Source organism: Prionailurus bengalensis, chromosome C1, assembly GCF_016509475.1.
Source record: "Prionailurus bengalensis isolate Pbe53 chromosome C1, Fcat_Pben_1.1_paternal_pri, whole genome shotgun sequence".
Lineage (NCBI taxonomy): Eukaryota > Metazoa > Chordata > Mammalia > Carnivora > Felidae > Prionailurus > Prionailurus bengalensis.
Window position 1 is genome coordinate 163763907 of NC_057345.1, and position 14781 is coordinate 163778687.

Below are 14781 nucleotides of genomic sequence, written 5' to 3' on the forward strand. Positions count from 1 at the left end.
TACCCTTAACCCAGGAACTTGACTTCTGACCACAGGGGGCTGGCTTCAATGTTGCTGGCTGCGCTGAAAAGGCAGCAATTGGAAAGAATAAAGATTTCTCCATACACCCTGTCAGAAGGGGTCTGCCCTGTGAACTGCCACTCCTTGATTTTAAAATTCAGACTGAATTATCTGTTCGTTAAAAGACCACTACACTGATTCCAAATGGGAGTACGAAGACTACTTACAGTTTAGTTGCTTCTACAGCACTAGCTACCTCAGGCCCTAATAATCTAACCTTTCTGTATTGCTTTGTAAATATTCTTTTTAAATGTTTTTTTGTTCTGTTTTTTTTTTTTTTTTTTTTTTAGACAGAGAGAGAGCATGAGCAGGGGAGGGGCGGAGAGAGAAGGAGATACAGAGTCTGAAGCAGGCTCCAGGCTCCGAGCTGTCAGCACAGAGCCCGACGCGGGGCCCGAACCCACGGACTGTGAGATCATGACCTGAGCCAAAGACGGACGCTGAACCAACTGAGCCACCCAGGCACCCCGTGCTTTGTAAATATTCTTTTTTATTTATTTATTTATTTTTTTTTTTTATTTAAAAAAAATTTTTTTTTCAACATTTATTTATTTTTGGGACAGAGAGAGACAGAGCATGAACGGGGGAGGGGCAGAGAGAGAGGGAGACACAGAATCGGAAACAGGCTCCAGGCTCTAAGCCATCAGCCCAGAGCCTGACGCGGGGCTCGAACTCACGGGCCGCGAGATCGTGACCTGGCTGAAGTCGGGCGCTTAACCGACTGCGCCACCCAGGCGCCCCTGTAAATATTCTTAATAGCAGAAACTATTAGTGTTACCCATTAACCTAAAATAATTACTACATTAAACGCTTGTATGTATCAACAGTGTTATCTTTAAAAAAAAACAACACCTAAGTGCTTTTTAATGCAACGTCTAATTCATCATCATTGAGGAGAGCTGTTATTTCTACTTTGGTGGTGGTGACACAGAGTTACTGCTAAATGAAAAACAACAGGAACACACCCTTCCAAGCAAACTATAAAATCAAGAGGAGCTCAGTTTGTCATCTTTCACCTTCAGTCAGTCAGTATCTGCTTAGTCATTAACTAACTCTCCCATGTTTATCCTGTATGAAAAAAAAAACCTAGCAGTAATACGGCACATTTTGATGGGAACCAGGTGGTTCTTACAGTCAAGATCTCACAAACAATATGATGTGTCATATGGTGACTACCCAAGATACAAAGCCAGCTGACTTGTTGGGTGAGTACAATAGTTACCCATTGTTGTGTAACAAATGATCCCAAAACCTACTGGCGTGAAACAACCATTTCATTATCCTCATGGATTCTGTAGGTCAAGAATTCAGAAATGTCATGATGGAGACATGTTCCTCAACACCTGTGGTCTTATCTTAGCTGGGATCATTGATAAACTAGAGGCTAGAACACTGGGGCTGGAAAATCTACTTCCAAGATGGTTTCTTCATTTATTTCTGATACAAGGCTGGGAAGGCTAAAGGAAAGGGTCAACCAGAGCACTTATGTGTTGGACTTCTTGCTTGGTGGGTCAAGCCTCCAAAAGCAGGCATTCCCAATGAACAAGGCAGAGGTATGGCCTTTTCGGGCCCAGCCTTGGAAGTTGCATGGGGCCACCCTCGTCACACTGTCTCTCAGAGTAGTCACAATCCCTTACTCCTATCAGATTTAAAGGAGCAAGACACGGATTCACCTCTCATTGGGAGAAGTACCAATGTATTTGCGGTCATGTTTTCAAACACCTACAGTGAGTCTTCAGTTTCCCACTGTCTGATGTACCAACAGTTTGAACTTGAACTTTTACTGATAAGCATGTATGTTGACAGAGTGTCAACCATAAATGGCTGAAATTATTTCTGTAGACAATCAGCTTCTGAATCGTGAGAGGTCATAGTTCCAGGGCAATAAAATGCCTATGTGGGTGTTAGATAAATATTAATTTGGGATAACAGCAAAGTAAAAAAACTGGTGGAAGATTTGTTGGCACGTTTGGCTCTTAATTTTATGAAAATTATTCAGTGGTGCAAAAAAACTAAAGACTTTTTTCCCCCATCTCCATTAAGTTTATATAGCAATCTGATGCCCCAGTTAAATTAAAACATTTAAGAAGCTAGGAAGCTTAGGGGGAAACAATTTAACTTCATAGAACTAACTCTTCAGCTTGAGGTGATAAACTCAAATTCCTGTCAGGGTTAGGAAGGTAGAGAAATGAAAGCAGGCTGGGGTAAGACAATGGAAATATTGGGGACTGGGATTAACTAAAGCACATGTGTCCTTGCCTTAGGGTATCTGAATTTGTTTTGTTTTTTTTTTTAAATACTGAATTTTCTAGAATTGGCTCTTAGACCACAGCTTATGATCTTTGATTTCGTTACGTGATGGCTATTTCCTAGGTTTATGGTTTTTTGCCCTGGTCCCACTGGTTTATTTTGCACTCCTCTGAGACTGGAAAATACACACTCAGTATATATTTCTGTAGTTAATAATAAGCATTTATTAAGCATTTACTATGTTCCAGACACTGAACTAAGCTAATGACATCTGTATCTTAATTAATGCTCAACAGTCTTTTGGGGTATTACTGAACGCATTTTACCAATAAGGAAACAGAGCTTCAGGCACAAAGGTGATAAAGCTAGTAAATGGTAGAGTGGGTTCATACCTGGATAGGTTTGACCCCCACTGCATGTTATAATGTGCTGGTTTTGATGAAGATGGCTCCCCTCAACTATAGAGGGGTGGCCCACAAGAAGGAGGCGTGCCTTTGCAGATGCTTCTTTGGTTGTAACCCATCTAGCTACTCTAATTTGGGGATGGAGATGGCAGTTTGCCTGAAGCAATGGATATGCAGGGACAGTACTTCTTCCCAGAAATATGAGAAGCTTAAGAATATATAAGAAACAGAGATCACTGTACTCCTGTGCCCTGACAAAGTTCCTCTGGATACCTGAAAAGAGACCTTGAGTCTCAGTCTTCTAGAACATGGGCAGTGCCTGCACCATTGATAGCCTGATAGAATATCATCTACCAACAAGGCACTACTCATGCATTAATCAGAGAAGCTCAAGATACAGGATCACGGAAGTTGACGTTTCTGTGCTTAACAACCTCTCCTGGCAGACCGCGACACAATTTTTTCTTTTAAAAATTGGTTTTGAAAAATCCCCTTTAAAAAATCCTCCATTTCCTTGCAGAGAAAATTCAGATAGAGTTCTCATACATCAAACATATGACAGAGGCAGTTTTTAATCATTTAAATTATTTATCCTTCATTGTTTAATGCTTTATACCATTCCTCCATGCATAATTTATTATACCATTTATGTTTATTAAAAATTGATCATGGGGACATGCTCTCTCTCCATTCTCTCAGGCTACAGATATTTCTTTGTCAGATCACTTGGGAATAGACAATTTTTTAAAAAATTCACTTAAACAATTGTATGTCCCTTTCTTTTCTTAGGGTTCCTTTTCTTCCACAAAAGGACTACCTTAGTGTATTAACTGCTCATTTCCTTTTTATATAGCAAGAAAGCTTATCTGAAGGCCCACTGAGGCTTTCATAAAAAAGGTTTACCTTACTTTCCTAGCTTTTAGAATGCAGATGTACAAAGGAGGCATGAAAAAAAAAACAGATTCCAGAATCTTCTGTGATAGAGATCACAGCCTGTGGAGCCATCTTTTTCTCTTTCCTTTTTAATTTTGCTCCTTTTTTTTCCCTTTCTTGTATGACTCATTTTCCTTGCCTTTATTATGTTGTTAGTCACTTCTTAACTTTCTTCTAGTTGGCCTGGGTCTTTCTCTCTTCTCCTTTTCCCAATTTCTTCCCAAATCCCTTGCCTTTGCACTTCTCAACCCCATGACCCGAATTGCTCTCTGTAAGCCCTCAACCCCAAATCCTGTAACTCTCCAACACCAGTGTCTCCAACCCACCACCCTCAAAGTAAAAGATTCAAGAAGGTGACATCCCGGGACACTCCTGCCTCAGACCAAGTCCATGGGATGCAGAGGAGAAGTAGAAAGGAACAAAGTGTGTCACAGAGATGTGGAAGTTGAGAAATTAAGAAGCACCTAGGATATCATTATATATTAGTCTGAAAAAGGTCCGCAGGGAACTAGGACCCAAAGGAATCAAACTTGGTATGTTCCACTTGGCTCCCCTTGGTACTTCCTGCCCATCCCAAGGGGACCCAACCCTGCCCCTCTTCCATGGTTCCCTACTGGAGTGGAGGAGACCATCACGAGCTGCCAAAGTCAAAATCCTGAGGGTCACCCTTGCCTCTTCCCTCTCACTCACTCCGGTAACCAATCAATCACCAAGACATGGAGATTCTACCTTCTAGTATCTCTGGAATCCATGCCCTGAGCTAGATACCCTTGTGCACCCATCATTCTGTCTTGCCTGACCCCCAGTTTTCTGGGGATCTCCAGCCCAGGCCCCTTTATTCTCAGCCTGCTGTAGCTGTGATCTCTCTGAAAGGCAGATCTGCTTCAAATCCTCTTCCCGTCATGACTGAGATCAAGTCTAATCTTCTTAACACGGCTTACCAGGCCTTCAATATGTGATGAGGTTCCTGCTTAATTCCCAGGCCTTTTATTTTGCAAACCCTCGGTGTGACTCCTCCTCGCCCCTACCAAACACGCCCACACAACTCTACTGTCTACGCTGCTCTCCAGCTGCACAGGACTTCTTCCAGTTCCACAGAAGGACCATGTTTCCTCCTGTCTCTTGGCCCAGGAGCATGCTGTTCCTTTAAGCCTCTTCACCCACCTCCAGGATGACTCCTCCACCCTTCCAGCCACGCTCCCGAGGTGCCCAGCCTGCCTCCCATCCTGCACTCACAGCTCTGATGCTTGCTTTCCTGTGCTCCCCACAGACTATAAACTCCATAAGGGCAGGCACCATGCTTTGTTTGTTCACCACTGTATACTCACTGCCTGGCACATAGCACGCACCCGAGAAGTATCATGTGTCTGAAGAATGACTCGCGTGGTCTGTTCCACTGGTGGCCTCCAATGAAGCATGCCTCCTGGTATTCACACGTTGTATTCCCCTTGAGTCGGGCTGTACCTGTTACTTGCTTTAACCAAAGAAAGGCTGCGGAAGTGACACCCTGGTAGTTCTGGGCCTTAAGAAGGCCTGGCAGCTTCCAATTCTGTGATCCTAACCACCATATAAAAAGTCTGGAGACTCTGCTAAAGAGACCATGTGGAAAGATCACATGGAGAGGCCACTTGGAGAAGGAGAGGTCCCGATACTATACTATGGAAAGCCATCTCTGCTTTCCAGCTAGGTCCTGACCCAGCTCACCTGCCACCTGAAAGCAGCCTCAGTCTGACCACAGCCAAAACCAGCAGAAAGGCTCCCCAGCTGAGCTCAGCCCACACTGCAGCTTTGTAAGCAATTAAATGCCTATTGTTTTAAGCAGCTATGGTTGGGGTGGTTTATTACATAACAGCATGTAATTATAATAAACCAAATATATAAGTAAAGGGGAATAAAGAATGATTTCACAAATACATTTCATGTGAAGGCAAGTCAACGTTTCTAACCGGTAGATCCAAGAATATAGCAATAGAATTTAAAGGATATAGAGGAACGCATATCACCAGCTTCCTTTTACAGCACATCACAATTTTCCTCTGCCATTTTCTTTGGTTTTAAGATATTTTCCAATGAAAAGATTTTCCTACTTTTTTTTTTTTAAAGGATTCCTGGTCTGACATTAAAGTTAAGGAGTCCAACCAAGGATGCAATGTGAATGTTACCACATGAATGGAAAGTAGCCCATGGCCAACCCATCCCACTGTTCCATTTCCTCTTAGTCACCAGCAGGGCAGATCCACAGCTGTGGATGAGTACAGGGGGGCTGCTGTGTTTAGGGGGCACTGGAATGCTGTGGGGGCTCCTGGCATCAGACTGGGCATCAAATGTTCACTGTGAAAAATCACCCAAAGAACAGAATGGCCAATTTTTACTGGTAGGCTAATATAATTAGTTGAAGTAAATAGCTACTCATGCCTTTAGCTGTAGGCATCTAATCAATTACACACACACACACACACACACACACACACACACACACACACAATATTGATGCCCCATGGAGACAGCTGACACACACTGTTACATAATCCAGGATATGGCAAGATTATTTAAAAAAAATAATAAACCCATGTACATTTGCAGAATGAGGAGAAAGACTACTAAATTTATACTGGCTTAGTGGAATTTTGGATTGCTACTTCTAATAACTGCTGCTCTTTCAGAAAGAAAAAAAAAACATTATATAAGAACTATGGCCTTAGCAAAGTATGTCTCTTGTGAAAATACAAAATGGAATGCCAATTATCTTTTCTAACAGTTTACACTGCACTAATACTTTGAATTTTCTGAATGGTTTTTAGTAGGTAAAACTGCCAATGTATTGGTTGGAATGTATCATTTCTTTTAAAACGATATCTAATTAAGAAACCTTACGTGATGGAGAATAAAGATTTAGGAAAAATCTGGCAGTGTGAATGATACATGTTTAGAAAGAGAAGGATCTGTTCTCAGTGTTTACAGAGCTCCAGACACTAAGCAGAGAGAAACAGAACCTGAAGCATAAATGTTACTGTCCTGTCAGCTGGTGACACTGACCATGAACCCCCTTTTTTTAAAAAAAAATCTTAACATTTTGTATTTATTTTTGAGAAACAGACAGAGAGACAGAGCACAAGCAGGGGAGGGGCAGAGAGAGAGGGAGACACAGAATCCAAAGCAGGCTCCAGGCTCTGAGCTGTCAGCACAGAGCCCAATGTGGGGCCTGAACTCACAAACGGTGAGATCATGACCTGAGCTGAAGTCTGACGCTTAACCGACTGAGCCACCCCGGCATCTGACCATGAACCCCTTTTAAACACTGCTGAGAGGGGTATCTGGGTGACTCAGTCGGTTAAGCGTCCAACTCTTGATTTCAGCTCAGGTCATGATCTCATGGTTGGTGAGATCAAGCTCCTTGTCTGGCTCACTGCGGATAGCTCTGAGCCTCCTTGGGATTCTCTCTCCCCCAACTCTCTTTGCTCCTCCCCCACTCACATGCTCAAGTGTGCTGTCTCTTAAACTTAAAAAAAAAAACGACACTGCTGAGAACAAAATAAAGAACTAAAAAATGGAAATATTTCTCATTCTTTTTTTTCTTCCCTAGGTAAGGGTGCTCTTTGAATAGATGGCACTCGGCAGCTTGCTGGGACCCAGCGCCCCTGGAGAATGGAAAATCTTGTTCTTAAACTTTTCCTCTTCCAGGGGGTAACTCCTGGCAGAGGCAATGGACTGTGCTTCGATTTGAGGGAGAGTAAAGGATACACAGGCAGTGAAAATGAGCCAAGCAACCCAGGGAAGAGAAAAGGCTGGCATAGAAACAATAGGATTTTGCAATAGAAGGAACCTGGGAGATCATCTCAGACACAAGGAAGGGGCACCATACTTTGCAGTAATGATGTGGGCTCATCAGTCACTAGGCTGAGCCTTCTCACATGATTTTATTTCATAGGTATTTAGTGTTTATCGGGTAAGGGGCTGAATATGATGAAGGCAGCCAAGGAATATCCAGAAAGGACACATGGTTCTGTTGGTGGTAGAGGTGGGGCTGGGAGGAGCAGGGCAAGGTGGGAAGACAAGGTGGAGAGGGTCCTGACTGAGCCACGGGAGTCAGAGGAGAGAAGGGAGAAAGAGGGAGACGATGTTGCTAGAGATGACCGTGTTCATACAACCGACACAGGTCCCGTGACAGTTAGACCAAGCGACTGAGAATCACCAAGAAGTTTATTAAATGCAACCCGTTAAGTAGAATGAGCTTCTGCAGAATCCTGCGAGCAACCTGTATGCTTGAAAGGGGCAAAGACAGCGTGAGGCACCTCTGAGAAGTGCGCGGTTGTTCGAACCCCGTTCTGGGGGAGGTTCACGGAGCCCTTCACAGGGCACCACATAGGGCGGTCCACTCCACTTCACCTAGAAAAGCTTTGCTTCTGTTTGGAAAAAAAGACTCCTCTGCTTAACAAACACAAACTGCAACCACCAGTGCAGCACAAGGACATTTGGACAAGGATCCTGCAGACAGGAGTCAGAGCCGCAGCCCCACCGCTAACTAGCTGTGGGTCCTCCCACGAGGTGCTTCGTCTCCTTGGGCCTCTGTTTCAATATCTGCAAAACGAAGACAATACCCATCTTACGCAGCCATTTTGAGGATTTAATGAGATACACTGTGTAAAAATACTTCGAAATTATTTCACAGATGCAATAGACTGTGAAATATAAAAGGTAAATTAAAAAATATTTTAAAAATTGTTATTTGAGAGAGAGGGGGGGGGATTGAGAATCTGAAGCAGGCTCCATGCTCAGTGTGGAGTCCAACACGGGGCTCGACCCCACGACCCAGGGGCCACCACCTGAGCCTAAATCAGGAGTCAGACGTTCAGTCAACTCAGCCGCCCAGGTGCCCCAGTAAATTTTTTTTATGTTTATTTATTATTTTTGAGAGAGAGACAGAGCACAAGCGGGGGAGGGGCAGAGACAGAGAGAGGGAGACAGAGTCTGAAGCAGGCTCCAGGTTCTGAGCTGTCAGTACAGAGCCCAATGTTGGGGCTCAAACCCACAAACCACAAGATCATGACCTGAGCTGAAGTCAGCAGCTTAACCAACTGAGCCACCCAGGAGCCCGTAAGTTTTTTGTTTTTTTTTTTAAAGAAAGTTCTAAGTCAACAGGTACATTTAATGGGGGCCATTTCCTGTTTCCTGTATTTACACTGACAAAATCTAGGGCTGTCTGAGAAGAAAAGCATTATTTAAAGAAGATTCTTGGTGCTTGGCACAATTTCATTGACTCTCTGCAAGTAAGCTATATAAGATCTTTCTGGCACTCTAATAATCTACCTCTAGGGCTTGACAAATAATGCCGGCAGGAGAACAGTTAAACTGACAGAGAATGGATGAAAAACCTCATGCTCCGTGTTTGTGGCTTTCAAGTGAGGATGGACACCATTGCTTGCATCAGGAAGGCTGACACAGGATCAGAGGCTTAGCACTGGAAGGGACTTCCAGATTACCAACCTCTATTTACAGCTGCGAAAACTAACAACTTGGGAGGGGAAGTGACTCCTCCAAGATCACACACATTAGCAGTTGTGGGACGCAACCTGACATCCAGCACTTTTCCACTGCAGGAAGTTTGACTGATCATGGCAGACTCCTAAAACCTAATCTCTCATCAATAATATATCTGTGTGCCATTAGCTCAACTTTCCCATAATCCACTTGGACAGGCTTCAGAAGGCATTCCAATGAATGAGATGTAGAGATGGTGGCATCTCTACCGTGGCCCGGGGGTAGGGTGAACCACATCCTGGTTTGCCTAGGACAGTCCCCATTGATGCCTGTTGTCCCAGCATGATTATTAATAGTGCTCCCTTGCCTCTCACAAGTGTCTGATTTGGATGGAAAATTATAAAGCACTCTTTGTGCTTTTCTGGGAGCAAGAAGGAGACCCAGGGTGGAACTGGCCCTAAGAGCTTGGTGTGGTGGTTTAGAACCAAGAGAGAGATGTGATAACTGTCTTCAAATATTACACGTCTGTCCTATGTTAATAAAATTACGCCGTTCTGTGGCTATAAGGACTAGAATGTGAACCACCACATGGAAACCACAGGGCTGGAATTCTTCAGTAGAAAGAAGTATACTTTATTTATTTATTTTAATTTTTTTTTAAGTTTATTTATTTTTGAGAGAGAGACAGAGAGAGTGAGAGGGGAGGGGCAGAGAGAGAGAAGGAGAGAGAGAGTCTCAAGCAGGCTCTGCACTGTCAGCGTGAGCCCGATGTGGGGCTCGAACTCATAAACCATGAGATCGTGACCTGAGCCGAAACGAAGAGTCAGAACGTTTAACCAATCGAGCCACCCAGGCGTCCCAAAAGAAGTGTACTTTAAATAGTCTCTGGAGTCAGACTGCCTGGGTTCAAATCCTGATTCTGCCATTTACTGGCTCTGGGATGGTAGGCAGGCTGACTAACATTTTGTGCTTTAGTTTCCTCGTTGGCAAAATAAGAATAATAAAAAGAGAGCCAGATACACAGGAAATGCTCCATAAACATTTGCTCCTACCATTATTACTACTATCATCACTGACTGTTATTTGGCAGGTGGTGGGTGTTCCCAAGAGTGAAGGCTGCAGAGGAGTGAGGTTTGGGGGCAACTGCCTAGGAGGGGTGAGTTCAACTCTACTGGTCCAGTGGGAGCCTGGTGTCTGGTTGGGTGCGGATGTGGCCGCGACATGAATGGTCTTCGTCTTCTTGGGGAGCCGGGAGCTGAATTACCCTGCCTGGTGCAGAGCACCCAACCTGGCCCCAAGTGGAAACTGCACATACCCGTGGCAGGAACAGGCCCACATGCTGTCACTCATCTCCTGGATTGGTGCTTCAGACCGTCAGCATCTAGCAGACAGGAGGCAGGTCAGTTGAACTTTCTTTGACCAGCACTGAAGAAAAGCTAGCACAGAGTCCTACAGAGATGGGGCTCAAACATTCTCGACTATGGTTCCGCGGAGTTTAGCCACTCTGAAACGGGCAAGAAACCCACGAGGGGGGAAATGTATGTATGGAATTATAATCATATTTGTAGCCGGTGGAGCTAATCTGAGTGTCCTGAAATAGGGCGAGCAGACAAGCGAGTTTCCGATAAGTGTTTCTATCTTCGTGTCATGTTTGATTTCTAGCCCTCCACGGCGGCAACCCGAGACGAAGCAAACCAGTGGTGCACAGGCGCTCTCCGGGAATGAGAGGTATGCTTTAACCAGAGAAGGCTCGGCACTGGAGACCCGGCAACAAAACAAAGTGTGGTCTCTGCTAAGTGTCTTTTGGCATTTCTCAGCCTACTGTCTTGATTTTGAGAGATTTTTCCAGCAAGTATTTGGAAGGGATACCTCAGATCTTTATGAGAACACAGACACAACAGCTTTACCAAAGGTCGGTATGTACATTCATAGATCCGTAATCACTCAGACCTCATTTCTAGGAAGAGCATTTCCATTTTACAAATTAATTTTTAAATGTTTGTGTCAGTGGGGGGGGGGGGGGGTTAGGCAGTAGAGAAGTTAGGGGCTGACTGAAAGGGGAACAAAAAGCATTTCTCATATAAACATGTCCTTTTCAGTAATCTCCTTCCCCAAGAATTACGGTCAGGAGTGAAAAGAGGGAGGGAGGAAATAAGGTCCTTAGGACCATTTATGGGGACCAGGGCCACAGATGAGGCTTTGTGAATAAGGTCATGCTCTAGGAAAAATCATTTTCCTGACCTGAATCTAGGAGTAAATGCCCCAGTGCCTCCAGTTTGTAAGAGTTACCACTCAACTGCTACCAAAACCCCCAGGAGTTCAGAAGAGGAACTAATAAAACATTTTCCCCTTCAAAGCACTTGGCTAATGTTTCCCACTTCAACTTTACAAAGAACCTTGAAGGCAGCCATTAATAGTCATTTTAACAGACCAGAGAGAAAGATTACAAGAAATGTGGGAACAAAACTCAGGAATTCACGGTCCTCCCCAGCCCCCAGCCTTACCCTTTCCAGGGGAGAAGGGCAGAGAGTGGCCTTTGGCTTCCGAGGAGAAGCAGTGAGCTCAACACTCATTTTGTTTTTATCGGGGTTTTATCTGTGAAATTCCCCAATCCCACTGGCACACCCCTGAGATATCAGGGAAGGGCAAATTGCAGGGACCGTTGCAGATACGACAGGGCACGGTGGTAAGAAAACATGTGCAGGTTTTTTTCTTTTTTCCACTTTCCACCACTGAGCTCCTCTGTTTCGGTTGAGCTCAGCAGCACAAGTGCCTTGGATAATCTAGAAATTGCTTCCATATGTGGGCACAGGAAAGAATGTACTCACTGGCTGCCTGAGAAGGAAGCTCTGGACAGCCTCTCTTTCCTGCCAGAAAATGTTTCTCAGGCTGAAGACAGCCACAGGGTGTTTGAGCTGAAGGAGGTCAGAGCGAGCATCTCCAACCTCCCCAAATAATGGATGAGGAAACCGAGGCCCAAGTTCATAGCGACAATGATGGAGTTAAAACTAGAATCTGGGGCTCCCTGCCTGCCTTGTGATTTGCATGCTCTTTTGCATTTACATTTGGTCTTATCCAAGAGAATTCTTTACGTTAAATACGAGTAAATAACTGAGCAATGTATTAAAAACACAGACAGAGTCTGCTAGGTGGGCCCGCCAGTCTGTGAAGACACATCTCCAAGGTCCCAAAGCCTATGTCCATGTCCCAGAGCCAAAGAGCTACCTGTTTAAGGCAGAATCCCAGGGGATCTTTTGAAAAGTGCAAATTATCCTCAGTTCCCAGCCATTCCTAGCTATTTCCTCTGGGGTTGGGCTATGTGAAACTTGAGCACATGTCTAAAATTGACAGCAGTCATCTTGGGGTTGTATCTGTTGTATTTGCTCACTTTTAGGAGGGAAGCCACCCTTTTAGAGTATCTTTCCCAAATCATATCATGTCTTTGCCTCTTCTCTCAGGAAGCAAATTCCGGCTTCCATGCCTACCTACTCCCCTCCTCCCTCCCAGAACTGTAGCTGATTTAGTACAGCGGCAGGAATGGCAAGAAGTTGGGATCTGGACCAACAGACTCAGGTCCTGAAGGCCCCCACCCGGGGCTGGAAGCTTACACGGAACCCAGCTCAGGGGGCTCCTTTCACTCGCTGCATCAGGACCCACGTCAGGGTCTCCACAGCCCCAGACCACTACTTAGCTCCGTGCTCCATTAGTGCTGGGTTGCTCTGGAACTTAAAACAGACTCCACAGAGGATCCAATAAAGAGTGGTCCCCAAGCACCCTCCTCTCTACAGAAACTTGGGTGATTTAAGCCTAAGTCACATCATCCTGGACTGCCTGACCCAAGAGGTAAACTAAGGGCAGGCTCAGATTCGCAACCGTGGAAAGTCTGAGTGCCCTCTCTCCTGTTCCCTGGTCGGCCAGGGTCAGCTTGCTCCACGCCACTTGAACTTCTCTCAAAGCCAAGAGCCAGAGCAATTCGTCCCAAGGCCTGCCTCAGAGTCAAACCAGACAAACCTCAACTTTTTAAAGGCTTGCTGTGTGGAGGACCTGAAACTCAGATGGGGTTTAGCAGTTCTGCTACACAACCCAAACTTTTCTGGGCCTTTCTTATCTGTCCTGTCCCATTTATATGACATTATGACTCAAGTGTGTTAAAGTGCCCTTCAAATAATGTTGTGGGTTTGCTTTTTTATTTTTACTTTTTTTTTTTTTTTGAGAGCAGGGGGAGGGGCAGAGAAAGACAGGGGGGGAGAGAGAGAGAGAGAGAGAGAAAATCTTCAGCAGGCTCCATCCTCAGCATGGAGCCCGACACGGGGCTTGATCTTACGAACCGTGAGATCGTGACCTGAGCCGAAATCAAGTCGAATGCTTAACCGACTGAGCCACCCAGGTGCCCCCAAGTCACGTTTTTCTAAAATACTACCATACATAATTAGGATTTTTACTAGCCTAGTTGCAAGCACTAATGAGATAACACGGTCTCTGAAGAAACATTGAATACTTAATATAAATGAGACCCAGAACTAGGGATGTAACACTGAACACAGTCCTGTAATATGGTTCCTTCTTTCAGGGAACGCGGGACGAAGGGGTGTCTCAGGCTCCTGTGTGTCAGTTTATGCTTCCACTTTTCACTACAAACCTTAGTGGACAGAAATCCTTACATGAGGACCCGTGCACTGTGAGCACGGCCGGTCCTCTCCGTGCCAGGACACCACATCGCAAGCACTCAAGCGCTTGCGGTGTGAGCGGGGCCTAACTCTGCCTCCGGCCCCTCCCTCAGCCATGACCTCCTCTCCCTTCCTTGCTCCTGCCTCGCCATCACTTCTCCACCAGCTTCTAGTGATCAGAAAAGTGAGGGAAACCTCTCCTGGGGCCAGGAAGCCAATGAGACCAGTTTCTACATGTCTGACACATTTCTGTTCAAATCCGTATTTTTCAAACTGCCGGCTGTTGCCTATTCTCGGACAGACGAGTCAACTGAGTGGGTCGAAATGTGCTTTTTAAAACACATATACATACACACACGCACACACACACACACACATAATGTATCGCATTTAGTACGAATGGGAATTGTTTTATAAAACATTTGTTTCTCTTATCTATGTATCTACGTGTACTAGATCTCAATGAAAAATGTACTTCTTACTGTGAGTCATGGTCAAACAAGGCTTCAAAACGCTGGCTCGGACAACGCTTCTTTATGTGGTGTACTCACTGTTCACAGAGAGAGAGATTGCTTTTCAAATACTGCCCAGATGCCACATCCCTTCACGTCTGTTATTCAAGTATAGGAACAGGGCTACCCTCTGAGCATGTCTCTTGTTCTTCAAACTCAACACCACTCATTGTCTCTGAAATTTTACCTTTTGGAAGTATTTTGAGTCTGGAAAGAAGGGACCCACCAGACCCCTGAATCTATACGGGGGAAGTTTCGTCACCTGTGGCTTCTGTATTAGAAATGAGTTGATTCGTGAAGTTCTTCAGCTCTGGGCCCTTGTGTTGCACCTTGTGGGGGACGAAAGGAGGAACTGGCTGGGCCGATTTATGCAATAGGGCTAGTTACGGCATACTCTGCCCCCTAGTTCCTCCCAGCAAGCAGGCCGATACTGGTCTCATGAGAGTTCATCCCTTCACACTGCTACTGGGAGAGTAA

At 45.0% G+C, this 14781-nt stretch overlaps 1 protein-coding gene across 3 annotated transcripts in view; it reads right to left on the reverse strand.

The window, feature by feature from the left end:
• Positions 1-14781, reverse strand: part of WIPF1 (WAS/WASL interacting protein family member 1) — a 125561-nt gene that overhangs the window by 94745 nt on the left and 16035 nt on the right. The window contains exon 1 of one of the 3 annotated variants that reach the window (XM_043577088.1): positions 10441-10501. The exons of the other annotated variants lie outside the window; for them this stretch is intronic. The gene's annotated coding sequence lies outside the window, so the exon portion shown is untranslated. Of the gene's footprint in view, positions 1-10440; positions 10502-14781 lie in introns of those variants that run through there. 3 annotated transcript variants of the gene reach the window in all.